Source organism: Dendrobates tinctorius, unplaced genomic scaffold, assembly GCF_039654945.1.
Source record: "Dendrobates tinctorius isolate UK_male_01 unplaced genomic scaffold, ASM3965494v1 ptg000003l, whole genome shotgun sequence".
In the NCBI taxonomy this organism is placed as follows: domain Eukaryota; kingdom Metazoa; phylum Chordata; class Amphibia; order Anura; family Dendrobatidae; genus Dendrobates; species Dendrobates tinctorius.
In genome coordinates this window covers 35,585,698-35,613,233 of record NW_027361671.1, presented here as the reverse complement: position 1 = coordinate 35,613,233, position 27,536 = coordinate 35,585,698, and the positions used below count along the sequence as shown (strand labels likewise).

General features: G+C 44.8%; 1 long non-coding RNA gene across 1 annotated transcript; it reads left to right on the top strand.

Moving 5' to 3' along the window:
• LOC141089377 (uncharacterized) lies at positions 1-27,137 on the top strand. Its single transcript, XR_012232273.1, has 2 exons — positions 1-124; positions 26,222-27,137. It is a non-coding gene; the product is annotated as an uncharacterized lncRNA (long non-coding RNA).
• The last annotated feature ends 399 nt before the right edge of the window (positions 27,138-27,536 follow it).

Genomic DNA, 27,536 nt, shown 5'->3' with positions numbered 1-27,536 from the left:
TTTACAGAACGAAGAGCGGCGGTGCAGGGAGATCATGTCTATCTGCTCTATCGCCCGCCCAGTCGCTATGCTACTGGAGCACCACATTTGGCTGGTAATTGTAGAAGGGTAGTAAATGTCCCTGGTAAGTGGATGTATGAGTGTATGTATGCATTTTTGATAAAATTCTGGTTCATGTCTAATAGCTATAAAAATGTGTATAGCAGCAGCTCATTACATTACAGATCTTAGGGATATCTTAGTCAGATCAGTGTGAAGCATATCCATATCTCGGCAATGCTGCAATACAGACATAGTAGGCATCTATGCGAAATATTAACTGAACTAGAAACAGTGAAATCCAGTCTAACGAGTTTAATACATACTGTAGGCTACTAGCATCACTCAAGTTGACAAGGTAACTATCAACTATGCAAATACTGTATAATGGTTGGCTTTAGGGTAATTGGACTCTTCGGCATTTTTTTAACTTTGCCTCCACCTAGCAAAAAAAAACAAGCAACATTGCAACATCTTTTTGTTGAGATGCAACATTATATGGTATAATCCTGACATCTAGTTCAAGAACCAGTTCTCTAATTTTTTTTTTATATAAGGCTGATGATGGAAAACATACTGCTTAACATTAAGGATGATGATGCAAGTGGTGATATCTTTAAGATTGTTTATTAATGCCTCAAACTTACTTGAAAAAAAAGAAGTGATGCTCATCTTCTGATATCCCCCAAGTTCCTGTTCTGATGCTTATTTCATTTATGCTGGTCTGTGCATTTTCAACACACCAGAAATGGTCAGATCTGTTTGTAGATGTGACTGGCTGCAGTCAGGGAATGACTAAATGGACATTTACGGCCATTTGCATTGAACAGTGGACACAGACCATCAGAATGGGAACTGAGGGGAAGGGGGCAAGGTGAATATTCTTCTTTTGCATCTTTCTTTAAGCATTACATTTTATATGGAAATTATTAAGGTATGGCATTGACAGCAAAACTGCCAATCAATGTCCCAACACATTTATTCAAATGCTTACCCAGTAAGCATATAAGATTAAAGGAAATGAATGGATGCATATATGCCAAACTTGCAGAACAATGTCAAGGCACATACTGTATATACAGTTTGTATGTCCATGTTGTTAGAGGCTCATTTCTATACCACAAAAGTTTTTATCTTTATTTTTGTAACAAGCTGAAGAGCCCAGCGTTGCCTGGGCATTGTAATTAACTACGGTTAGTTATAACAAATTATAATGATTATATCTATCTATATATATAAAAGTGAATGTATGTATGTGTGTGTATCACCAACCAATCACAAAGCATCTTTCATTTCACCAGAGCTGTTTAAAAGAAGCTGAGCTGTGATTGGTTGCTATGGGCAACAGTTTTCCTTGCAACCATTCACTAAGCAAAGAAGCTGAGCTGTGATTGGTTGCTATGAGCAATAGTTTTCTCACTCCACGACAACACCTCAGCAGACACTGCCATGGTGGGAGAAATCTAGCATCCTCAGGAACATAAGCTCCCAGCCATTGTCTGCCCCACAGAAAGGAGCAGAGCACATGACAGAAATGAATCTCCCCCCCTGCCCATATACCCATCACACATCCTCCATCCCATAGTCACATCTTCCCTCTTAAAGGGATCTCCGGTATGGAAGTTAGAATGTGGGATATTAGGGGTAGTAGTCTGATGGCTCTGGCTGATGGATGATGTGGGATATTAGGGGTAGTAGTCTGGTAGCTCTGACGGAATGATGTGGGATATTACGGATAGTAGTCCGATGGCTCTGACGGAATGATGTTGGATATTGGGGTAGTAGTCCGGTGGCTCTGGCTGAAGGGATGATGTTGGATATTAGGGGTAGTAGTCCGGTGGCTCTGACGGGATTATGTGGGATATTAGTGGTAGTAGTCTGGTTGCGTGGCTCTGGCTAACGGGATGATGTGGGATATTAGGGGTAGTAGTCCGGTGGCTCTGGCAGGATGATGTGGGATATTAGTGGTAGTAGTCCGGTGGCTCTGGCTGAAGGGATGATGTTGGATATTAGGGATAGTTGTCCGATGGCTCTGACGGGATGATGTGGGATATTAGTGGTAGTAATCCGGTTGCTCTGGCTGAGGGGATGATGTGGGATATTAGGGGTAGTAGTCAGGTGGCTCTGGCTAATGGGATGATGTGGGATATTAGGGGTAGTAGTCCGGTGGCTCTGATGGGATGATGTGGGATATTAGGGGTAGTAGTCCAGTGGCTCTGACAGGATGAGGTGGAATATTAGGGGTAGTAGTCCGGTGGCTCTGACGGAATGATGTGGGATATTAGGGGTAGTAGTCCAGCGGCTGTGATGGGATGATGTGGGATATTAGGGGTAGTAGTCCGGTGGCTCTGACGGGATGATGTGAGATATTAGGGGTAGTAGTCCGGTGGCTGTGACGGAATGATGTGGGATATTAGGGGTAGTAGTCCGGTGGTTCTGACGGGATGATGTGGGATATTAGGGGTAGTAGTCCAGTGGCTCTGATGGCATGATATGGGATATTAGTGGTAGTAGTCTGGTGGCTCTGGCTGATGGGATGATGTGAGATATTAGGGGTAGTAGTCCGTTGGCTCTGGTTGACGGGATGATGTGGAATACTATAGTGAATGTGGCTAAGTGGAGGGGGCAGGGCTATACACTCATATATATATATATATATATATATATATATATATATGTATATATATCTCTGAGAGAGAAAGAGAATCATTATAATTTGCTATAACTAACCATGGCTAGTTACTATGCCTGGGCAGCGCCAGGCTCTTCAGCTAGTGTATATATAAAGATGAGTGTATAGCCTCGCCCACTCCGCAGAGCCACATTCACTATAATATCCCACATCTGTAGCAGAGTGCATCTTCTGAGAATCACTACCGGTACATAAGAGAACTTCACTGAGCAAGTTATCTTGAGTAAACAGTATTTACTTCATATGGGTAAACATGAGATATGAATTCAGTAGCACACAGTCTGTGTTGCTGCCATAACACACTTAAAACGAAAATAAAAAAAAAAACAACAACAATAGAGAACTTCCCTCCCCACAATACAGCAAACATATAACTTCACGCAATCGCCATCTGCTGTCAGGCTAGTGTAAAGTCCTCCCTTCACTTATAATAAGTCCTGATCTGTTGCATATGTCAACACCCTTTCTCAACATTAAGGACTTATTCAATCAAACTCAACTTTTTTATTAGTCTCTGGTGTTTATTATTATTATTATTATTATTTATTGTTATAGCGCCATTTATTCCATGGCGCTTTACATGTGAGGGGGGTATACATAAAAACAAGTACAATAGTCTTAAACAATACAAGTCATAACTGGTACAGGAGGAGAGAGGACCCTGCCCGCGAGGGCTCACAATCTTCAAGGGATGGGTGATAATACAGTAGGCGAGGGTAGAGCTGGTCGTGCAGCGGTTTGGTCGATCGGTGGTTACTGCAGGTTATAGGCTTGTCGGAAGAGGTGGGTCTTCAGGCTCTTTTTGAAGGTTTCGATGGTAGGTGAGAGTCTGATATGTTGTGGTAGAGAGTTCCAGAGTAGGGGAGATGCGCGAGAGAAATCTTGTATGCGATTGTGGGAAGAGGAGACAAGAGGGGAGTAGAGAAGGAGATCTTGTGAGGATCGGAGGTTGCGTGCAGGAAAGTACCGGGAGACGAGGTCACAGATGTATGGAGGAGACAAGTTGTGGATGGCTTTGTATGTCATGGTTAGGGTTTTGTAATGGAGTCTCTGGGCAATTGGGAGCCAGTGAAGGGATTGACAGAGGGGAGAAGCTGGGGAATAGCGGGGGGACAGGTGGATTAGTCGGGCAGCAGAGTTTAGAATAGATTGGAGGGGTGCGAGAGTGTTTGAGGGGAGGCCGCAGAGCATGAGGTTGCAGTAGTCAAGGCGAGAGATGATGAGGGCATGGACTAGGGTTTTTGCAGATTCTTGGGTGAGGAATGAACGGATGCGTGAAATATTTTTGAGTTGAAGTCGGCAGGAAGTGGAAAGGGTTTGGATATGTGGTTTGAAGGAGAGATCAGCATCAAGGATTACTCCGAGGCAGCGAGCTTGTGGGACTGGGGAGAGTGGGCAGTCATTTACTGTAATTGATAGGTTCGTAGGGGGGGTCACGTGAGATGGGGGAAAGATGATGAATTCTGTTTTGTCCATGTTGAGTTTCAGATATCTAGTGGAGAAGAAGGATGAAATAGTGGACAGACATTGAGGGATTCTGGTTAGTAGGGAGGTGATATCTGGTCCAGAGATGTAGATCTGTGTGTCATCAGCATAAAGATGATACTGAAAGCCATGAGATTCTATGAGCTGTCCCAGGCCAAAGGTGTAAATAGAGAACAGCAGGGGCCCTAGGACTGAACCTTGTGGGACTCCGACAGATAGGGGGCGAGGTGAGGAGGTGGTGTGTGAGTGGGAGACGCTGAATGTCCGGTCTGTTAGGTATGATGAGATCCAGGAGAGGGCCAAGTCTGTGATGCCGAGGGATGAGAGGGTCTGTAATAATAGGGAATGGTCCACTGTGTCAAAGGCAGCCGACAGGTCCAGGAGGAGGAGGACAGAGTAGTGTCGCTTGCTCTTGGCAGTTAAGAGGTCATTGGTGACCTTAGTAAGGGCAGTTTCAGTGGAGTGGTGTGACCGGAAGCCAGATTGTAAGCGGTCGAAGAGGGAGCAAGAAGAGAGATGGGAGGACAGTTCAAGGTAGACGTGTTGTTCCAGTAGCTTGGAGGCGTATGGGAGAAGTGATATAGGGCGATAGCTAGATACAGAGGATGGGTCAAGAGAGGGCTTTTTGAGGATAGGTGTGATGGAGGCATGTTTAAAGCTTGAGGGGAAAACACCAGTTGTTAGTGATAGGTTGAAGAGATGGGTTAGGGTTGGGATGAAGACTGTGGTGAGGTTTGGGATGAAGTGGGATGGGATCGGGTCGAGTGCACAGGTGGTGAGATGTGATCTTGAGAGTAGAGTGGAGAGTCGATCTTCTGTAATGGTGGAGAAGTTGGTTTTGAAGGTGGAGGGCTGGGAAGTCGGGAGGAAGGGCTCTGGGGGTTGTTGACCAAAACTGTCCCTGATGTTATCAATTTTCTGCTTGAAAAATGAGGCAAAGTCTTCAGCTGAGATGAGTGGGGAGGGAGGAGGTGCTGGGGGGCGGAGGAGAGAATTGAAGGTGTTGAATAACTGTTTAGGGTTGTGAGACAGGGAGGATATGAGAGATGAGAAGTAGGTTTGTTTAGCTGTGGCGAGTGTGGTCTTGAAAGTAGTGAGGGACTGTTTGAATGCGATGAAATGCTCGTTGGAGTGGGATCTTTTCCATCTGCGCTCAGCAGCCCTGGAAGCTCGCCTCAGCTCTTTGGTCAGGCTGGTGTGCCAGGGCTGTCTGTTGATTTTGCGAGTTTTGGTATGTGTAAGTGGGGCAGCGGATTCCAAAGCTACAGCTATTGTGGTGTTATATAGAGTGGCAGCGTCATCCGCATTGTGTAAGGAACTTATATCTGTAAGAGGGAGGAGGGATTCGGAGAATGAGTGTAGGTCAAGGTGTTTAAGATTCCTGTGAGGGTGTGAAAGTTTGTGGGGTGGGGATTGTAGACATGGAGTGAAGAGGGAAGAGAATGTGAGCAGGTTGTGGTCAGAGAGAGGAAGAGGTGAGTTAGAGAGGTTAGATAGGGAGCAGAGGCGGGTGAAGATGAGGTCCAGTGTGTGGCCATCTTTGTGGGTGGCTGTAGAAGACCATTGAGTGAGGCCGAAGGAGGAAGTGAGAGATAGAAGTTTAGTGGCAGCTGAGAGGGAAGTGTCAATGGGGATGTTGAAGTCGCCCATGATGATAGTAGGGATGTCCGCGGAAAGGAAATGAAGTAACCAGGTGGTGAAGTGGTCAAAGAAGGTGGTGGCTGGCCCTGGGGGGCGGTAGATGACAGCCAGTTGGAGGTTGGAGGGGGAGTAGATGCGCACAGAGTGCACCTCAAAGGAAGGGAGGGTAACAGAGGGTGGCAGTGGGATTGGGGTGAAGGAGCAGGTATCTGACAGGAGAAAACCAACTCCTCCACCATGTTTGCTGCTGGGGCGGGGGGTGTGAGAAAGGTGGAAGCCGCCATACGAAAGTGCAGCAGGAGAGGCTGTGTCAGAGGGGGTGAGCCAGGTTTCGGTGATGGCGAGGAAGGAGAGTTTGGTAGTAACGAAAAGATCATGGATGTAGGAAAGCTTGTTGCAGACAGAGCGAGCGTTCCACAGAGCTCCTGTTAGTGGGACTGGGGAAGCGGGGGCTGGGTGAATGGGTATAAGGTTGGAGAGGTTACGGAAGGTTGTGATAGAGCGTGGATGGGAGGTAGAAATGACTGTGGGAATGTGGTGAGGAGGACCAGGATTTGGAGAGATATCACCAGCAGTGAGAAGGAGCAGAGAAAGTGTTACCAGGTGGGAGCAGGAGAGGGCATGAGGGGGCTGTCTGTGTTTGGAGACAGAGGATTGTATGTTAAGGAACAGTTTTGAGGCGGAGGTGAGGTGGATGGGGAGGATTGAAGAAGAGATGAACAGTTCCTTACTAGGAGTAGGGATTAGGGGAATTAGCAGAAAGTGAAGGATTATTGGGGTGAAAGTGAAAACAAACAGAAACATTGTTTACAGTGACTGTGTCCAGTTACCTTCAGTTCCCTTCTGGTTCAATTCTGGTTTTAATTCTTAAATTAATCTTCACACTTCTAGCACACACTTATAGCAATCACAATGCAGACTGAAGTCTATGCAGACTTGTACTCTGCAATATATGTACAACTAAGTGCAGTCAGGTGTGAAGCAGAGAGGAGTGGTCTCTGCTCATCTTGGCCAGACAATTAAGAGTGGACCAGATGTATATGATCAAGCCAGAGTAAACAAGGTCATAAATAACACTGGGGTAAGCTGGGGTTAGCTGAAAGGCATACCATGTGAATGCTAGGTGCAGAGGCAAGTCTATGTGCAAAGCTGGGTGACGCACTGTGTGTCCTTCATAGACAGACAGCAGGAGAGCAGGAGAGCTGGGTGGATGGACATACCATGTGAATGCTAGGTGCAGAGGCAAGTCTATGTGCAAAGCTGGGTGACGCACTGTGTGTCCTTCATAGACAGACAGCAGGAGAGCAGGAGAGCTGGGTGGATGGACATACCATGTGAATGCTAGGTGCAGAGGCAAGTCTATGTGCAAAGCTGGGTGACGCACTGTGTGTCCTTCATAGACAGACAGCAGGAGAGCAGGAGAGCTGGGTGGATGGACATACCATGTGAATGCTAGGTGCAGAGGCAAGTCTATGTGCAAAGCTGGGTGACGCACTGTGTGTCCTTCATAGACAGACAGCAGGAGAGCAGGAGAGCTGGGTGGATGGACATACCATGTGAATGCTAGGTGCAGAGGCAAGTCTATGTGCAAAGCTGGGTGACGCACTGTGTGTCCTTCATAGACAGACAGCAGGAGAGCAGGAGAGCTGGGTGGATGGACATACCATGTGAATGCTAGGTGCAGAGGCAAGTCTATGTGCAAAGCTGGGTGACGCACTGTGTGTCCTTCATAGACAGACAGCAGGAGAGCTGGGTGGATGGACATACCATGTGAATGCTAGGTGCAGAGGCAAGTCTATGTGCAAAGCTGGGTGACGCACTGTGTGTCCTTCATAGACAGACAGCAGGAGAGCAGGAGAGCTGGGTGGATGGACATACCTGTCGGAAGAATAGAGATGCTTGTTAGAGTGCGATGGTGGCAGGTAGCAGGGCACAGTCTGTATACATCCTTCTGGTTTTAATTCTTAAATTAATCTTCACACTTCTAGCACACACTTATAGCAATCACAATGCAGACATGCATTGTGCATGGTGTTTATCAGCATTCATGCCTTCGTGAAGATGTCTGCTGTCATTTCTTCAGTGGGACAATTTTCTAACTTCAAGACTCCTTGTTCCTAATAATCTCTCAAGAAATGATACTTCACATCAATATGCTTGGTTCTTGGATTGACTCTTTCCATCTGAGCAAGAGCAAGACAAACTTGATTGTCTTCTTTCAATTTTGTTGGTGCCAACTGTGGTTGTCTTAAGTCTGTCAACGATTGTCTTAACCACAGAACTTCTTAACTTGCATGTGCTGCGGCAACATACTCTTCTGTTGAAGACAGTGTCACAATTGACTGTTTTTTTTGCTTCTATCCATCTATTGGCTTCTTCTTTAGGGAGTTTAGATATGCCTTCCCAAGAGGTAGGTTCATAAATTTTACTTGTGCATGTCTTGTATGAGAGACTTTTTGGTGGTTTACCTTTGTTTTCTCTCATTGAACGTCTTGGTTCTGTGTCTGTAGTTGTGTTTCTTCATTTTCAGTATTCAGTTCTTCATCAATTTCAACTACTTTCTCATCAGATACCTCTTCAGCTATGCCACTGCTGTTTTTCTCATTTTTTGTGTCAATTGAAATCATGACATCTTCATTTAAGTTTTCAATGAATGTCACACTGTTACTCACCGTGACTCTGTCTGTTTTGGGATCTAGGATTCTGTATCCCTTGCAATTTTCATTATATCCAACAAATATTCCCTCCATGGATCTGTTTTGAAGTTTGGAACATTTTTCTGATGGAATGAATATAAAAACTTTACATCCAAAACCTTTTAAATGATTGACACTTGATTTCATACCTTGCCACAGTTCATTTGGAGTTTTCTTCAGTTTTCTGGAAAAAGTCTGTTCTGTAGATATGTACAGTTGTGGCCAAAAGTATTGACACCCCTGCAATTCTGTCAGATAATACTCAGTTTCTTCCTCAAAATGATTGCAAACACAAATTCTTTGGTATTATTATCCTCATTTAATTTGTCTTAAATGAAAAAGCACAACAGAGAATGAAGCAAAAAGCAAAATATTGATCATTTCACACAAAACTCCAAAAATGGGCCAGACACAAGTATTGGCACCCTCAGCCTAATACTTGGTTGCACAACCTTTAGCCAAAATAACTGCGACCATCCGCTTCCGGTAACCATCAATGAGTTTCTTACAATGCTCTGCTGGAATTTTAGATCATTCTTCTTTGGCAAACTGCTCCAGGTCCCTGATATTTGAAGGGTGCCTTCTCCAAACTGCCATTTTTAGATCTCTCGATCTCTCCACAGGTGTTCTATGGGATTCAGGTCTGGGCTCATTGCTGGCCACCTTAGAAGTCTCCAGTGCTTTCTCTCAAACCATTTTCTAGTGCTTTTTGAAGTGTGTTTTGGGTCATTGTCCTGCTGGAAGACCCATGACCTCTGAGGGAGACCCAGCTTTCTCACACTGGGCCCTACATTATGCTGCAAAATTTGTTGGTATTCTTCAGACTTCATAATGCCATGCACATGGTCAAGCAGTCCAGTGCCAGAGGCAGCAATGCAACCCCAAAACATCAGGGAACCTCCGCCATGTTTGACTGTAGGGACGTGTTCTTTTCTTTGAATGCCTCTTTTTTTCTCCTGTAAACTCTATGTTGATGCCTTTGCCCAAAAAGCTCTACTTTTGTCTCATCTGACCAGAGAACATTCTTTCAACAAAACGTTTTAGGCTTTTTCAGGTAAGTTTTGGCAAACTCCAGCCTGGCTTTTTTATGTCTCGGGGTAAGACGTGGGGTCTTCCTGGGTCTCCTACCATAGTCCCTTTTCATTCAGACGCCGACGGATAGTATGGGTTGACACTGTTGTACTCTCGGACTGCAGGGCAGCTTGAACTTGTTTGGATGTTAGTCGAGGTTCTTTATCCAACATCCGCACAATCTTGAGTTGAAATCTCTTGTCAATTTTTCTTTTCCGTCCACATCTAGGGAGGTTAGCCACAGTGCCATGGGCTTTAAACTTCTTGATGACACTGCGAACGGTAGACACAGGAACATTCAAGTCTTTGGAGATGGACTTGTAGCCTTGAGATTGCTCATGCTTTGGTTCTTTGGTCTTCTTTCTTTTCTCCATGCTCAATGTGGTACACACAAGGACACAGGACAGAGGTTGAGTCAACTTTAATCCATGTCAACTGGCTGCAAGTGTGATTTAGTTATTGCCAATACCTGTTAGGTGCCACAGGTAAGTTACAGGTGCTGTTAATTACACAAATTAGAGAAGCATCACATGATTTTTCGAACAGTGCCAATACTTTTGTCCACCCTCTTTTTTATGTTTGGTGTGGAATTATATCCAATTTGGCTTTAGGACAATTCTTTTTGTGTTTGTTCATTTAAGACAAATTAAATGAAGATACTAATACCAAAGAATTTGTGTTTGCAATCATTTTCAGGAAGAAACTGAGTATTATCTGACAGAATTGCAGGGGTGTCAATACTTTTGGCCACAACTGTAGCTGTCACTGCTGCCTCACCTCAATATTTCTCTGGTAGTTTGGAATCTGTCAGCATACATCTCATCATTTCTGTCAGAGTTCTGTTTTTCCTTTCTGCTACTCCATTTTGTTAAGGTGTGTACGGAACAGTTTTCTGGTGTTCTATTCCATTCTGTCTTAAGCAGTTTTCTATTTTGTGACCTGTAAATTCACCTCCATTATCACTTCTGATGACAATTAGCTTCCTTTGAAATTTGTTACTCGACCTTGTTACGTAGTCTACAAGTTTATCAAAAACTTCATTTTTGTTCTTAATTACCGTATATACTTGTGTATAAGCCGACCCGAGTATACGCCGACCCCCTAATTTTGCCACAAAACTGGGAAAACTTACTGACTCGCGTATAAGCCTAGGGTGGAAAATGCAGCAGCTACTGCTAAATTTGAAAAATAAAAATAGATACCAATAAAGGTAAAATTAATTGAGACAACAGACGGTTAAATGTTTTTGAATATCCATATTGAATCTGGAGTCCCATATAATGCTCCATACAGTTCATGATGGACCCCATAAGATGCTCCATACAAAATACACCCCATATAATGCTGCACAAAGGTTAATAATGTTCCCATAAGATACTTCATAGAATAATATGCCCCATATAATGCTCCATAAAGGTTATAGCCCCTTAAGATGCTCCATAGATTATGCCCCATAAAATGCTCCATAGCTATGCCCCCATAAGATGCTCCCTAGATTATGCCTCTATAAAATGCTCCATAGATTATGCCCCATATGATGCTCCATAGATAATGCCCTCATATGCTGCTCCATAGATTATGCACCCATATGCTGCTCCATAGATTATGCCCCCATATGCTGCCCCATAGAATATGCCCTCATATGCTGCTCCATAGACTATGCCCCCATATGCTGCCCCATAGAATATGCCCCATTTGCTGCTCCATAGACTATGCCCCCATGTGCTGCCCCATAGACTATGCCGCCATATGCTGCCCCATAGGATATGCCCTATATGCTGCTCCATAGAATATGCCCCCATATGCTGCCCCATTGAATATGCCCCATATACTGCTCCATAGATGATGCCCCCATATGCTGCCCCATAGAATATGCCCCCATATGCTGGCCCCATCTGCTGCTCCATAGACTATGCCCTCATATGCTGCCCCATAGAATATGCCCTCATATGCTGCTCCATAGGATATGCTCCCATATGCTGCTCCATAGAATATGCCCCCATATGCTACTCCACAGAATATGCCCCCATATGCTGCTCCATAGTTTATGCCCCCATATTCTTCCCCCATAAGATGCTCCATATATTATGCCCCCATATTCTGCTGCTGTTGCAAAAAAAAAATGCCATACTCACCTCTCCTGCTCAGGACCCGGCACCTGAGATATTCACCTGTCCGGGGTCTATCGCTGCTCACCGCTGTCTGCTGATTCCTGTGTCAGTAACTTTTCAACCAGCAGCGGGCGCAGCATGCACTAACCACGTCATCGCGCCCTCTGCTGCCTAAACGTCACTGACCCAAGATGCAGCAGACAGCGGTGAGCAACGATGGACCCCAGACAGGTGAGTACTGCTATACTTACCCCCTCCTGGAGCTGTCTCAGCAGCCCCGCTTCTCCACGGTCTCCTTCCTGCCTTCAGCGGTCATGTGATACCTCTCATTACACTCATGAATATGCGCATATTCATGAGTTTAATGTGCGTTACCACGTGAAGGGAGGAAGGGAGACTGTGGAGAAGCGGGGGGGCTGCAGAGACCGTTTCGGGGGGTAGGTATGATCTCTGACACCCCCGCTCCCCCTCCGCCGCCGACCCCCAGGTATATGACTCGTGTATAAGCCGAGAGGGGGACTTTCAGCCCCAAAAAATGGGCTGAAAATCTCGGCTTATACATGAGTATATATGGTATGTGACTGTATCTTGAGTAGACATCTATGAAAGTCACCATGTATCTATTTCCTCCTGTTGTAGTCACTTTCATGGGTCCACATACATCAGTATGCACCAAATCAAGTGGTCTTTTGCTTTTCATCTCACTTTCTTTTGGAATAGATATTATTGTGGCTTTAGATTTTATACAACATTTACATCTTATGGTAATTGAGCAATCTGATATCTTTAGATCTTTTGTCAATTCTTTTCTTTGTAGTTCCCTTATACTGTCAGGATGTCTGTGTCCTACACGTCTATGCCACATGTGAATACAGTTCTTGTGATCATTTGTACATACCTTCATCTCTTCCTTTGGTGTGTCAATATGATATGTGTTCATCTGCCTTGACATTGGTTATCACCTTGTTTCCTGCTAGAATTGCACACTCATTGTCTTTGAATTTTACAGTGAGTCCATTGGCTGTTAAACACTTTACAGATAAAAATCCGTCTTCCAATTTTAGAACATACAACACATCCTGTACAAGTATCTTTGAATCTTATCTGAACTTGTTTGAACAGTTTAGCATACCTTGTCCGATACCTTCTGCGGTTATTTTGCTTTCATCTGCAAGATAAATGGCTTCTTTCTTATCTAAATCAAGATCAGTGAAGAAATTCTTGTCACTTGTCATATGACTCATTGCTCCTGAATCAATAAACCTACCAAGTGATGATTTCTTGTCTGTTACTTTAAATGTGCCATTCCAATTATTCTCACATGAATCGGAAATTGTGGTTTTCACTTTCTGTGTATGCTCTTTATGTTGTAATTTTTGTTGTTCTGCTTTCCATATGGTACAGTCTTTGTTTAAATGACCTTTTTTCTTACATCTGAAACATTCTCTTGTCCCTTTATTATAGGGTTTTTTAAATTCTGTATCTTTAAAAGCGTTTCCATTGTCCTTTTCAGTAGAAGAATCATTTGTTTGTTCTTTTCTTCTCTGATAATCATCTATTAGTCTTGTTTTCACAAAATCTAATGTAATGTCCGTTTCTGGTCTTGTCTCAAGGGCATTTATCAAGGCTGTATATGAATCTGGTAAACTGCACAATAATATTTCTGCTACATGACTTTCTTTAATGCCTTCACCAATAGACCTTAGCTGTGATATTACTTGCATCATTGAAATATGTGCTTCTGCATATTGTCATTTGCACTCAATCTCATACTGTAAAGCTTCCTTAATAGAAATAATTTGTGATTTAAACTGGATCTTTAATGTAATTTTCTTAATGCTTCCCACATTCCTTTCGCTGTTTCTTCATTTCTTATGTGTATTAATTGAGCATCATCCTCTAATAGGCTAATGGTGGCTCTGGGTTGTCTTTATTTCTTATCCCATGTCTGATTATCTTCATCAGGTCTATCTGTAATGATTACTTCCCATAAATCATCCTTCGATAACAACATCTCTACTTTCCATAACTGATCATTTTTACTGTTCAGCTTAGCTACTGTGAGTTTTAGCTCAGTGCTGCACATCATTTTTATATAGTCTTACTTGTTTTAGAGAGTTGTAGTGAAGATATTCTTCTTTATTCTTTCTTCTTGAGAGTTCCTGTATATCCTGTGTGTGTGGTGATTCTCTGTAATTATCTCCAGTGTGGTGCCCTCCAGTTCCTGGGATCATGAATTCCTTTGTCCCTTTGTATCTCGTTTTTTTTCAGCCTCCATTCACTGGGTTTTATCTCCTTCTGTTTACAGAGCTTAACTGCTTCTCCGGTGTCTGAGGTTATTGCCTGGGGCTATTGCCTGGGATTATCGGTGCCTGGGATTTTCTGTGACTGGGTCCATAACCTGTAGCAGAGTGCATCTTCTGAAAATCAACACCAGTACATAAGAGAACTTCACTGAGCAAGTTATCTTGAGTAAACAGTATTTACTTCATATGGGTAAACATGAGATAAGAATTCAGTAGCACACAGTCTGTGCTACTGCCATAACACACTCAAAGCGAAAGTAAAAAAAAACAACAACAATAGAGAACTTCCCTCCCCACAATATAGCAAACATATAACTTCACACTATGGGCATCTGCTGTCAGGCTAGTGTAAAGTCCTCCCTTCACTTATAATAAGTCCTGATTTGTTGCATTTGTCAACAACATCATCCCGTCAGCCAGAGCTACCAGAATACTACCCCTAATATCCCACATCATCCCGTCAGCCAGAGCCACCAGACTACTACCCCTTATATCCCACATCATCCCATCAGCAAGAGCCACTGGACTACCACCACTAATATCCCACATCAGCCCATCAGAGCCACTGGACTGCTACCCCTAATATCCCACATCATCCCGTCAAAGGCACCGGACTACTACCCCTAATATCCCACATCATCCCGTCACAACTGCCAGACTACTACCCCTAATATCCCACATCATCCCGTCAGCCTGGGGTCAGAACCAGAGCGCTGAGTGGTTTTTCCCTGGCTTCCATACCAATGATCCCTTTAATAGAAGCCTGGGGTGAGAATCAGAGCACTGAAGGATTGACCCTAACTTCCATACCGGAGATCCCTTTAAGAGAGGCCTGGGGTCAGTACCAAAGCGCAGAGTGGATTTGCCCTCACTTCCATACCGGGGATCCCTTTAAGAGGGGCCTGTTGTCAGAACCACAGCGCTGAGTGGAATTGCTGTAACTTTCATACCAATGATCCCTTTAATAGAATCCTGGGGTCAGAATCAGAGCGCTGAGAGATTTGCCTTAATGTCCATAAAGGAGATCCCTTTAAGAGAGCCTGGGATCAGTACCAGAGCAATTGAAGGCAATTGCCCTGACTTCCATACCGGGGATCCCTTCAATAGAAGCCTGGGGTCAGAGTGCTGAGGGATTTGCCCTAACTTCCATGCCAGAGATCCCTTTAAGAGAGGCCTGGGGTCAGTACTAAAGTGCAGAGTGGATTTGCCCTCACTTCCGTACCGGGGATCCCTTTAAGAAGGGCTTGGGGTCAGAACCAGAGCGCTTAGTGGAATTGTCCTAACTTCCATACCAATGATCCCTTTAAGAGACCCTGAGGTCAGAACCACGGCGCTGAGTGGAGAGGTCCTAACTTCCTTACCGGGGGATCCCTTTAAGAGAGACCTGGGGTCAAAACCAAAGCGCTGGATAGATTTTCCCTGACTTGCATACAAATGATCCCTTTAATAGAAGCCTAGAGTCAGAATCAGAGCGCTGAGGGATTTGCCCTAACTTCCATACTGGAGATCCCTTTAAGAGGGAAGATGTGCTTATGGGATGGAGGATGTGTGATGGATATATGGGCACTGGAGGGGGGGATTAATTTCTGTCATGTATTCTCTGCTCCTTTCTGGGGGGGCAGACAGAGGCTGGGAGCTTATGTTCCTGGGCATGCTAGATTTCTCCCACTCGGTCAGTGTCTGCTGAGGTGTGGTGGAGTGGGAAAACTGTTGCTCATAGCAACCAATCACAGCTCAGCTTCTTTTAAACAGCTCTGGTGAAATGAAAGATGCTTCGTGATTGGTTGGTGATATACACATATACACATACATTCAATTTTATGTATATAGATTACTGCACATAAAATCGTCAAAATTGTAGAGAGACAAAAAAATAAGAACTTTTATAGCTACCGAATTAGATGTCTAATCATATGTGATATTGCAAAATGATGTTTGACCAGATATTTCTTCACCTCTTTATGGGAGTAGGCTAATAACAGCCTGAATATCACACCCAGATAATACAATGGGAAATGCGCTCTCCTAATAAATATCATTCACGTTGCTGCGCCTCTAATTACGACTCTCGTGCAGAGGAAAAACATTACTCGAGCTGTACAGCAACAACGTAGCACATTTCTTTAATAAATCTTTAATCAAGATCATGTTGTATTCTCTATTGCTTCTGAGTTTAATTTCTATCTATGACTGGGTTCATGACTGCTGCAGCCATGTGAATCCATTTTGGAAAGCATGAAGGCCAAATTTTGTCACTCAGTCACAAAAGTTGTACGTTGTCTGAAATATGTTAATACATTGCCTTGAACAAAATGTAAAATTTCAATTCTGTGGAAAATCTGTGTAAGACGCCAAAATCATTAAATAATACGTCTACATTATTGGAAATATGCTTCATATTTTCCCTGAAAAAAAAATTGGCAATTGCTGAAGTCTGTGATCAGTTTTAGTCCGGACTTACTCTTCATGATCGATTTGTCCGAAGGCAGGGACAGTGATGCCAGCACAACTGAGCACCGATGTCGCGTGTCAAAACAATGCACGAAAGCCCCAGGGAGAGCAACCGCCGACACCATGGGAACGGCGCTGGCACAGGAGGTGACAACCCCTTTAATAAAAGCATAGCCACCTTCCTCACTCAACATGATATCTTCAGCAGAAGCCAAACTGGTTTCATGCTGAACCACCGCACCACTGATCACATCTACACCCTGCAACAACCTCATCAAGACCCACGTCCACAGCAAAAAACAAGGTACAATTTTTGCATGTTTCATGGACTCCAAGAAGTCCTTTGACTCAGTGCGGCACCTTTACCTGTTCTTAAAACTGCTGGAGAGTGTAATAGGCATCAGAACCTATGATGTCATCAAGAGCTCATACATTGAGAACCATTACAGTGTGAAGGTGAATGGGAAAAGGGCTACTTTCTTCAGGAAGGGCCAGAGGGGTCAGAGATGCAGCCTGAGCCCAACTCTATTCAACATCTACATAAATGGACTGTCTGCATCTCTGGAATTCTCCTCCGCCCCAGGCCTCTGTTTTCATGACAAAGAGGTGAAGTTCTAACTGTACACAGATGACCTCCTGCTACTCTCCCCAACCGAGAGAGTCCTCCAAGATAACCTTGCAGTGCTGGAAACATTCAGCACAACTTGGGCCCTGCCCACTAACCTAAAGAAAACCAAAGTCATGGTGTTTCAGAAAAGGAACCAGAACAAAATCCTCACACTCCCTCACATTAAATGGCTCCATGTTGGAAAAGACCAGCAGATATACCTACCTTGGTCTGGAGCCAAGCCAAACTGTGATCGTAAAGCAAGCAGCAGAGGTCCTGAGAAGGAAAACATGCAGAATCTTGTACACTATCAGAAGACAATTGTATCACCTCAAACCACTGGTGAGAGTCTGGTTTAAGATATTTGACAGCATCATTGCTCCTATAGTGCTGTATGACATCGAGGTATAGGGCCCAGCAACCTACCCAGACCAGACAAAGTGGGATCTCAGACCAACAAAAGTCTTCCACCTGGAATTCTGCAAATATCTCCTCAAGGTCTATCGCAACACCTCAAATAAAGACTGTCGGGCAAACCTGGGCCGATTCCCTACATGGCTCATTATACACAAGAAGTCGCTATCACGCCAGGTGCACATAAAGAGCAACAACTTCAGCTCCTACCATCAAAAAGCCCTGCTGGACCAGAACCAAGAGCAAGCCAGGAACCCGAGCAGCCAGTCCAGCCAAAGTAAGCAACACTACCCGTCAAAACCCCAAACAAAGGGGTCCTCAGAGAGAGATGCAAGAAGCGATACGTAAAAGGGATGGAAGAGTGAATTAAAGAACCCCCAGAAAGTCAACATCTATCTGTCACTGTGAAAGGACTACACTTTGGCCAAATATCTGAAAAGGTTACGCTACTCCAAAGACAGGCAGACACTGCATCTGTACAGACTGTGTGCCCACAACCTACAGGCGGAAACAGGACAACACCGACAGCCGTAGAAGCCATGGGAGAACAGATTGTGCCAGCACTGCCAGCAGGGTGCCCTGGAGGACAAGGCACAATTCCTGCACACTTCCTGTTGCACTGTAACAAATACTCAGCAGTGAGGGCCTCCCAATTCCAGGGAATCTCTACTCACATTGTAAGGGGGTGAGATAGAATTACCTCCTTGCTTCCCTTCCACTAATTCTTCTCCGTGTATTGATGTGTAAATATTCTAATGTTGGTACTGGCTATGTTAATATTTGTGGTACTGCTACATAGTAATATGTATTACCGCTCACATTTATGGTACTGCCACATTCATACATGTGTTACCATTCTTTGTAGAACTAAATTATATTGCGTTCTGTTCCTTTAATATAATAATGTTTACTAATGCTCATGTACAGTTTAGGGAAAGTGAAGTTTACCCTTCGGACAATAGAGGGGGGCATTATGTTGTTTGCAGTTCTTTATTACTAAGGGTAGCTGTGGTGCTTGTGGGAACCACTAGATGGTGGCATACTAGTGTGCACTGTAGGTATAGTTCATAGTATGGTTATAGAGGGTTAAGTGTAGGAGGGGCTGCTGGGTGGTAAGACAGGAGTTTTTAGGAAGTTAGTTTAGATGGGGCCAGGGTGCCCAAGTGTCCACATGGGCTATAGGCCCAGACAGCCACGCAATGTTAAATGGCTGCATCCCACGTTATCCATGGCCACTAGCATCGTAGCAATGGGTCAGTACAGGGAAGGAAAGATGTGGCGACTCATCGCCTGGGTGGACGCCTTTAGAGCTTCGACAAGAATGGTACAGACAGGCCGGATGCTTTACCAGAGGCAACCAAACCAGGTGGCTGATAATTTCGAGTCTTGGGGGAAACAGGCAGAAGGAATTGTGGCTAGGTTAGGCCAGGAAAGAACTGAGGAGCAGTTTAAGACTGTCCGGTCCAGATGTGTGCTGCACAGAAGCGACAGCAAAGCAGGGAGAGATGAGGAGACAAGTGAATTTCATGATGTGCCAACTGTGGATGTAGCGTGTGAAGTATCGAGTAAAGAGAATGTTCAAGTTATCCTGGACTGTGTCTCCATTACTGAGGGTCGCTTGCAAGAGGGACCGTCGCTGCCTGGGAAGTGCTCAGGGGACCCGAACCGGAAGATGATGGCGCGCTGAGAAGAGTAAGTAATGTAGTTTTCTGTGAGGGAAGGTTGGGTCACAGATGCCTCAGTGTCTCTGGTCATGACTACAATCCTGGCCTCCCCTTACAACATCTCTAACTTCCAATCCATGGACGAGAAGAGGAAACTGCATTCTACTGGGAGAAGAGGAATTAGCGGTGGAGATCGACGCCCAGTATGTCACCACATGTCATAAGCTGAGAGCAGGGCCGGTTTTAGGCAAAGTGGGGCCCTATGCAAAAGTTTAAAATGGGGCCCCAAATGCTAACATATTGCACATCACACAGAAGCATTTTGGTTGTAGTTACATGCACTGAGTTCAGGCTGCTAAACGAGTGTGATTGACAATACTGAAGTCGTTCAATGCTTGTTTCCAGGCCTCTTTACACCAACTGAGAAAGAATGATGGGAACAGAACAATCACTATTAGATCTGTCCCCATACAGTATCATATTTCAGCAGCACATCTACAGTTTATACCAGCGATGTGTTGCTGAGAACAATGATTTCTGTTCCGGAATAAACAGTCCAATCACTCGATGAATATGTAGCATTTTGCTTGTTTAGTATAATACACCCCATAGTCCTCCATATAGTATAATACACTCCCCATGGTCTTCCATATAGTATAATACACTCCCCATAGTCCTCCATGTATTAAAATACACTCCTCAATCCTCCATATAGTATTATACACTTCCCATAGTCCTCAATATAGCATAAATCACTACTCAGTCCTCCATATAGTATAATACACTCCTCATAGTCCTCCATATATTAAAATACACCCCTCTGTCCTCCACATAGTATAATACACTCCTCAGTCCTCCATATAGTATAATACACTACTCAGCCCTCCATATATTAAAATACACTCAGTTCTCCATATAATATAATACACTCCTCAGTCCTCCATGTAGTATAATACACTCCTCATAGTGCTCCATATAGTATAATGCACCACCATAGTCATCCATGTAGTACAATTCACTTCCCATAGTATAATGCACCCCATAGTTCTTCATATAGTATAATGTATTCCCCATAGTCCTCGATACAGTATAATGCAGCCCACATATAGTATAATGCAGCCACCCCACAGAGCAAAATGCAGCCACCCATAGAGTATAATGTAACCCCCCCATAGAATATAATGCAGCCCCCTCATTTAGTATAATGCAGCCTCTCCATAGAATATATGGTAGCCCCTCATAAGAGTAAAATGCAGCCCCCCGCAGAATATAATGCAGCCCCCTTATATAGTATAATGTAGCTCCTCCATAGAATACAATGTAGCACCTCCTCAAAGAGTATAATGCTGCCCCCCATAGAATATACTGTAGCCCTCCTCATAGAGTATAATGCAGCCCCCCATAGAATATAATGTAGCCCCTCATAGAATATAATGAAGCTCCCATACAATAAAATCTAGCCCCCTATAAAATACAATGCAGCCCCCTCATATAGTCTAATGTAGCCCCCTCATAGAGTATGATGCAATCACCCCTCATAGAATATAATAAATATAATACAGCCCCCAATAGAATGTAATGTAGCCCCCATAGAATATAATACAGCCCACCCGTAGAATATAATACAGCCCACCCATTGAATATAATACAGCTCACCCACAGAATATAATGTACCGCCATAGAATATAATACAGCCCCCCATAGAATATAATGTATCCCCCCATAGAATATAATACAGCCAACCCATAAAATATAATTTACCCCCCCATTGTATATAACACAGCCTCATCCATCCCCCCTTTGCATATAACACAGCCTCCTCCATCCTCCCATTGCATATAACACAGCCTCCTCCATCCTCCCCCCATTCTATATAACACAGCCTCCCCCAACCACTCCCATTGTATATAACACTGCCTCCTCCATCCTCCCCAATTGTATATAACAGTCTCCTCCATTCTTCCCCCATTATATATAACACAGCCTCCTCCATCCCCCATTGTATATAGCACAGCCTCCTCCATTCCCCCATTGTATATAACACAGCCTCCTCCATCCTCCCCCATTGTGTATAACACAGCCTCCTCCTCCATCCCCCATTGTATATAACACAGCCTCCGCCATCCCCCCATTGTATATAACACAGCCTACGCTATCCCCCATTGTATATAACACAGCCTCCTCCATCCTCCCCCCATTCTATATAACACAGCCTCCTCCATCCTCCCCCATTGTATATAACACTGCCTCCTCCATTCCCCCCACTGTATATAACAGCCTCCACCATTCTCCACCACTGTATATAACTGCCTCCTCCATCCCCCTATTGTATATAACACAGCCTCCTCTATCCTCCCCCCATTATATATAACACAGCCTCCTCCGTCCCCCATTGTATATAAGACAGCCTCTTCCATTCCCCACATTCTATATAACACAGCCTCCTCCATCCTCCCCCCATTGTGTATAACACAGTCTCCTACATTCTCCACCACTGTATATAACAGCCTCCTCCATCCCTCTATTGTATATAGCACAGCCTCCTCCATTCCCCCCATTGTATATAACACAGCCTCCTCCATCCTCCCCCATTGTATATAACACAGCCTCCTCCATCCCCGCATTATATATAACGCAGCCTCCTCCATCCTCCCCCATTGTATATAACACAGCCTCCTCCATCCTCCCCCCATTGTATATAACACAGCCTCCTCCATCCTCCCCCCATTGTATATAACACAGCCTCCTCCATCCTTTCCCCATTGTATATAACACAGCCTCCTCCATCCTCCCCCCATTGTATATAGCACAGCATCCTCCATTCCCCCCATTGTATATAACACAGCCTCCTCCATCCTCCCCCATTGTGTATAACACAGCCTCCTCCTCCATCCCCCATTGTATATAACACAGCCTCCGCCATCCCCCCATTGTATATAACACAGCCTACGCTATCCCCCATTGTATATAACACAGCCTCCTCCATCCTCCCCCCATTCTATATAACACAGCCTCCTCCATCCTCCCCCATTGTATATAACACTGCCTCCTCCATTCCCCCCACTGTATATAACACAGCCTCCACCATTCTCCACCACTGTATATAACTGCCTCCTCCATCCCCCTATTGTATATAACACAGCCTCCTCCATTCCCCCCATTGTATATATCACAGCCTCCTCTATCCTCCCCCCATTATATATAACACAGCCTCCTCCATCCCCCATTGTATATAAGACAGCCTCTTCCATTCCCCACATTCTATATAACACAGCCTCCTCCATCCTCCCCCCATTGTGTATAACACAGTCTCCTACATTCTCCACCACTGTATATAACAGCCTCCTCCATCCCTCTATTGTATATAGCACAGCCTCCTCCATTCCCCCCATTGTATATAACACAGCCTCCTTCATCCTCCCCCATTGTATATAACACAGCCTCCTCCATCCCCGCATTGTATATAACGCAGCCTCCTCCATCCTCCCCCATTGTATATAACACAGCCTCCTCCATCCTCCCCCATTGTATATAACACAGCCTCTTCCATCCTCCCCCATTGTATATAACACAGCCTCCTCCATCCTTTCCCCATTGTATATAACACAGCCTCCTCCATCCTCCCCCCATTGTATATACCACAGCCTCCTCCATCCCCCTATTGTATATAACACAGACTCCTCCACCCCCCCATAGCGCCACAGTCCAGTACTCACGACTATATTAAAAAAAACACAATCCTCACCTCTCCTCGTTCCCTGCGCTGCTCCCAGCTCTGGTCTCAGCAGCTGCAGTCTGCCAGCACACAGTGGATTTGAGATGATACGACATCATCGCGCACCCGCAGTGTCAAAGGCAGAGGGGAATGATGGGAGAGGGAGCATCAGCTGACACTCTCTCCTCCATCATTGCTTTGAACTGTATAGGTGTCTATGACCCCGGTATAGTTCAATGCGGTGGTGGCGGGGGGAGTCGGTGCTGGCAGCAGGCGGGCCCCCCTGCCTCACGGGCCCCATAGCGGCTGCGTGATGTGCTGCTAGCTGGGGGCCCCTGGGGGAGGGGGCCCTAGGCAGCTGCCTGGTCTACCTGCCACTAACGCCGGCCCTGCCTGAGAGGAATGCAAGACCCCCCGAATGGACTATTACTGCCCAAATTGTGTCCTCCAGCATCTCATCCCCATAACCCCGATCCCCTCCACTGCCATACTTATTTTTTCTTCCTTTGGCAACAGTAATTGTATTTTGGTCCTGCCAATAAAGCCTATTTGAATTTGAAAGAGAGAGAGAATAAGGCTACTTTCACACTAGCGCTTTTTTTGCGCTGCGCCTCGTGCACATTCCAAATGCATGCAAAAAACGCATTAAGCGTTTTGCATGCATTTGCTGTTTTTGCGCATGCAATTTAACCAGTTTGTCTCCATGTTAACTCTAAAAACGCATGCGATTTTAAACGCATGCGTGCGCATGTCCTAGTGCACATGTGCAATCCCATAGACTGTAATGTTGTTTTTTGCGCATTCCATGTGCTAACATGTGCATGCGTTTTTTGGCAGCAGTTGGGCGTACAGAAAAATGAAACATATTACGTCTATGGCACCTGGGTGCACACCTGGAAAAAAGCAGCGCACGAAAACGCACATGAACGCGTGCAAGCGCTATACCATGCGCCCACCATGTTAAAGATAGGGGAGCAATGTGCATGTGCACGATAGCGCACCAGGTGCAGCGCTAAAAAACGCAAGTGTGAAACCAGCCTAAGAGAGAAAGAAAACAAGAGAGAGAGAGGAAAAAAAGAGCATAAGAGAAAGAGAGAGAAAGGAAGAAAGAGATAGAGAAAGAAGGATGGAAAAAGAGAGAGACAGGGAAAGAGAAAAAGAGAGAAAGAAAAAGACGGAATGAGAGACAGAATGAAAGAAAGAGAAGTTTGCTTATTTTGTAAAAAGGTCACCACAAGATTTGATAAGCTTCCGTTCAGGTATTACGACACTTTCATTTTCCAGTAGCTAACATGAACAGTACAGCTTCCTCTCCTTCTGCCTAACCACATAATGATATATTAGTATAATTATAATTAACAGAAACTGTCTGTGACGCGCCCCAGGGGCCGTGGGATACTCATTACCGGGCCTGTTAATTTCAATGGGAAATGTCACAGTGGCAGTGACCCGGTCCGTGGCCTCAGGCGGTCATGTAAAAGGGAAGTATTGATTAGGGAATAAAGTTTATGTAGTGATTTGTGACGCCAGTTGGAGTATTTGACTGTAGTATAGCCGGCACTGCAGATGATCCCTGGGGGAGTAGATGGTGAAGGCAGTGCAGATGTTAAACCCTCTCCAACCAGGGCAGACCCCCAGAGATTGTGATGAAAATAGAAGGCACGGAGTAATAAGGCAGGAGACAAGAAAAGTCACTTTATCATTTACTGTAGTTCAGGTGCAGTTCAGAGGAGATATTACAACTCTCACCAGGTTATGGTCTGCTCTGCAGAATGGGAGTTATCTTTCCCTGCTGTGACTCAGTGTAACTTCCTGCTATTCTAATCCCTTCTGGGACCAAGGCTTCCCGGAGTTTAGAACTTCCCAGTATTGCCTCTACTCACTGTGTATTTCGCCTTCAGCAACTTGCAGCGTGAATCCTGTGTGAAGCAGCGCAAGTTCCCACTTGCACTATCCTTCACTGATACTAGGTTATTGCAGTATTTCTGAGGGAAAACACTTTTCTGCTGGTCATTTAAGCCCATGCAGTCTCTCAGTTAACCACCCTGCTCTGAAAGCATGGATGGTATAGGGGCTGGTCCCTGATGCTTCTTAGCTCTCACTCCTGGATTGAGCACGTGTCTTAACATGGCATCCAAGACATTCTTCCTCCTTCTTGTTCACTGAAATAAGAACTTGGCCCCTCTCCCTCCCAGTTAGGGTATGTCTGCCAAGCTCTCAGCTTCAGACAAGTGAGAGAGCGAGGCAAATTGTGTGTGTATATTGTGGTCCCTAGCAGAGAAATCATAACTCCCATTGCTCACAAAACAGTACATATTTAACCCTTTTGTGGCGGAAACGATGCAGGGCACCACATTACCCCCTAGTTAAAGGTAGGATGTCCTCGGGCTACACAAGGAACATAAGCATATAACAAAATGACACATTTAACTTGGGTATGGGTGAACAGTCCCAGTAACTGAGTTGAAGTTGTGGATTACAGCCCAAAACCACTTCTGATTGTTTGGACCGTCCCTGAGTGCAGCTGCAGGGCACAGAGACCATAATTTAAAAATTCAGTGCACTGACTTTTTTAGATGGCTTCCTGCCAAGGCACGATGAACAGTTTTTCTTCTCAAGTTTATGAGTCTTTACAAGAGTTCTTGTAGTAGGAAAAGGCATAACAACTACTAAAATCTCACATTAGTCCATGTGTGCACAACTTCTTTAGCATTTTCAATAACGTTACCTAAGGCAAAGTTCAATAATAGTACAACTGAAAACTAACTTATTAATTTTAGACTATTTTGCAAATCATTTCTATAGCGAGAAGGGGTTCGGTCCTGTGTGCTACGCTGTGATCTGTGCAAGAAAAAAATGCTAGGCAGCTTCCTACGAATCTTTGAACCTATCATGGGTACAACAGGTTCACTGCTGACAGTGGGCAAGTTTTCTGATTCTTCCACATGCAAAGTGTTAGTGGTTGGCATTAGCGACTCATCGCTTTCAAAACAATTTGGTATCTCTGGTAAAGACCTTTTTGGGAACACCATCACTGGAACTACCACTGCGTTGTTATCTTGTAGCCAAGAACTAGGGAATTCACCTAGAACAGTGTGAATCTTTGTATCAGTCTTTTCTTTTAGCTGAGGATCTTCCTTAGTCTCAACTTTTTCACGCAATTGTGCTGGACATACTTTCAGATTGTCTCTTGATATGGTAGTGCACGTTTTTCCGCTGTCCTTGGAGATGGTACACACTTTGCTGTTGTCATAGCTAGATGGTTGAATAGTGTAAGGCTGAGCCTCTCATTGGTCATCTAACTTGTGGTTTCTTCTCTTTTTCTTTAGCACCTGTTCACCTGCTCATCTTCTGCTGGATCAGGAGCATTTGGCATACGGGACAAGGCATCAGCATTGGCGTTTTTAGTGCCAGCTCGGTATTTGATGACGAACTCATAATTGGACAACCGAGCCATCCATCTTTGTTCCAAGACGCCGAGCCTGGCTGTCTCCAGATGGGTTAACAGATTGTTGTCCGAATAGATGGTAAATTTGGACGAGGCCAAATAGTGCTTGAACCTCTCGGTCACTGCCCAAACGATAGCCAAGAATTCTAGCTTGAAGGAGCTATAGTTGGTAGGGTTCCTCTCAGTGGGACGAAGCTTCAAATTGGCATAAGCAATGACTTTCTCCTTACCCTGCTGCACTTGAGACAGGACAGCTCCTAACTAGAGATGAGCGACTTTGCCTTTTTTAGGGTCGAGTCAGGTTTCATGAAACCCAACTTTCTCAAAAGTCGAGTCGAACGAAATCGGCCGACTATAGCGAAAAGTCGTGAAACACAAAACCCAATGCAAGTCAATGGGGAGAAAAGTCGTCAGTGTGTGGAGGACTGTAAACACACCTGGCATGAATTTTAACCCCAGAGGCGGCAAAATCTCTCTCTCCTCTCTCTTCTCTCTCTCCCTCTCCCTCTCTCTCTCTCTCCCACTCCCACTCCAGCTACGCTCCCGCTATGCTACGCTCCGCTTCTCTCATTGGCTGAAAAAAGTCACGTGCAAGCATTCGGCGAAACCCCACTTTGACGCTCAGATCACCGACCACATGGCCAACTTCACACTGTGGTCGGGTTTCGTTTCCTTAAACCCGACTTTGGCGAACGTCAGCGACTTTTGAATCTGACTGACCTGTTTCACTCAACTCTACTCCTAACCCAACATTGCTGGCATCGGTGTGCAGAATAAATGGCTGATCATATTCTGGATATGCTAAGATCTCTTCTCCAGTAAGTGCTTGCTTAAGGCTGTTGAATAACTCATCCAACCTAGCATTCCACTCGATCAGGAAACTCTTGCCTCTGGCCTTTTTGGGTTGGTCAACTAGGAGATCTTGAAGGGGGGCTGCCAATTTAGTAAAGTCTTTGATAAAGCGTCTGTAGTACCCCACTAGGTCTAGGAATTGTCTGACCTCATGGATGTTGGTGGGTACCTGCCAGTTTCTGATGACAGTCACCTTGTCTGAGTCTGGTGCAACTCCTTCTGAACTCACGACATGGCCTAAATACTGCACTTTGGGCTTTAGGAGATGACACTTAGATGGTTTTACCTTTAAGCCGAAGTTGGACAACGCCTCCAAGACCTCTGCCAGTTGTTGTAGATGTTCC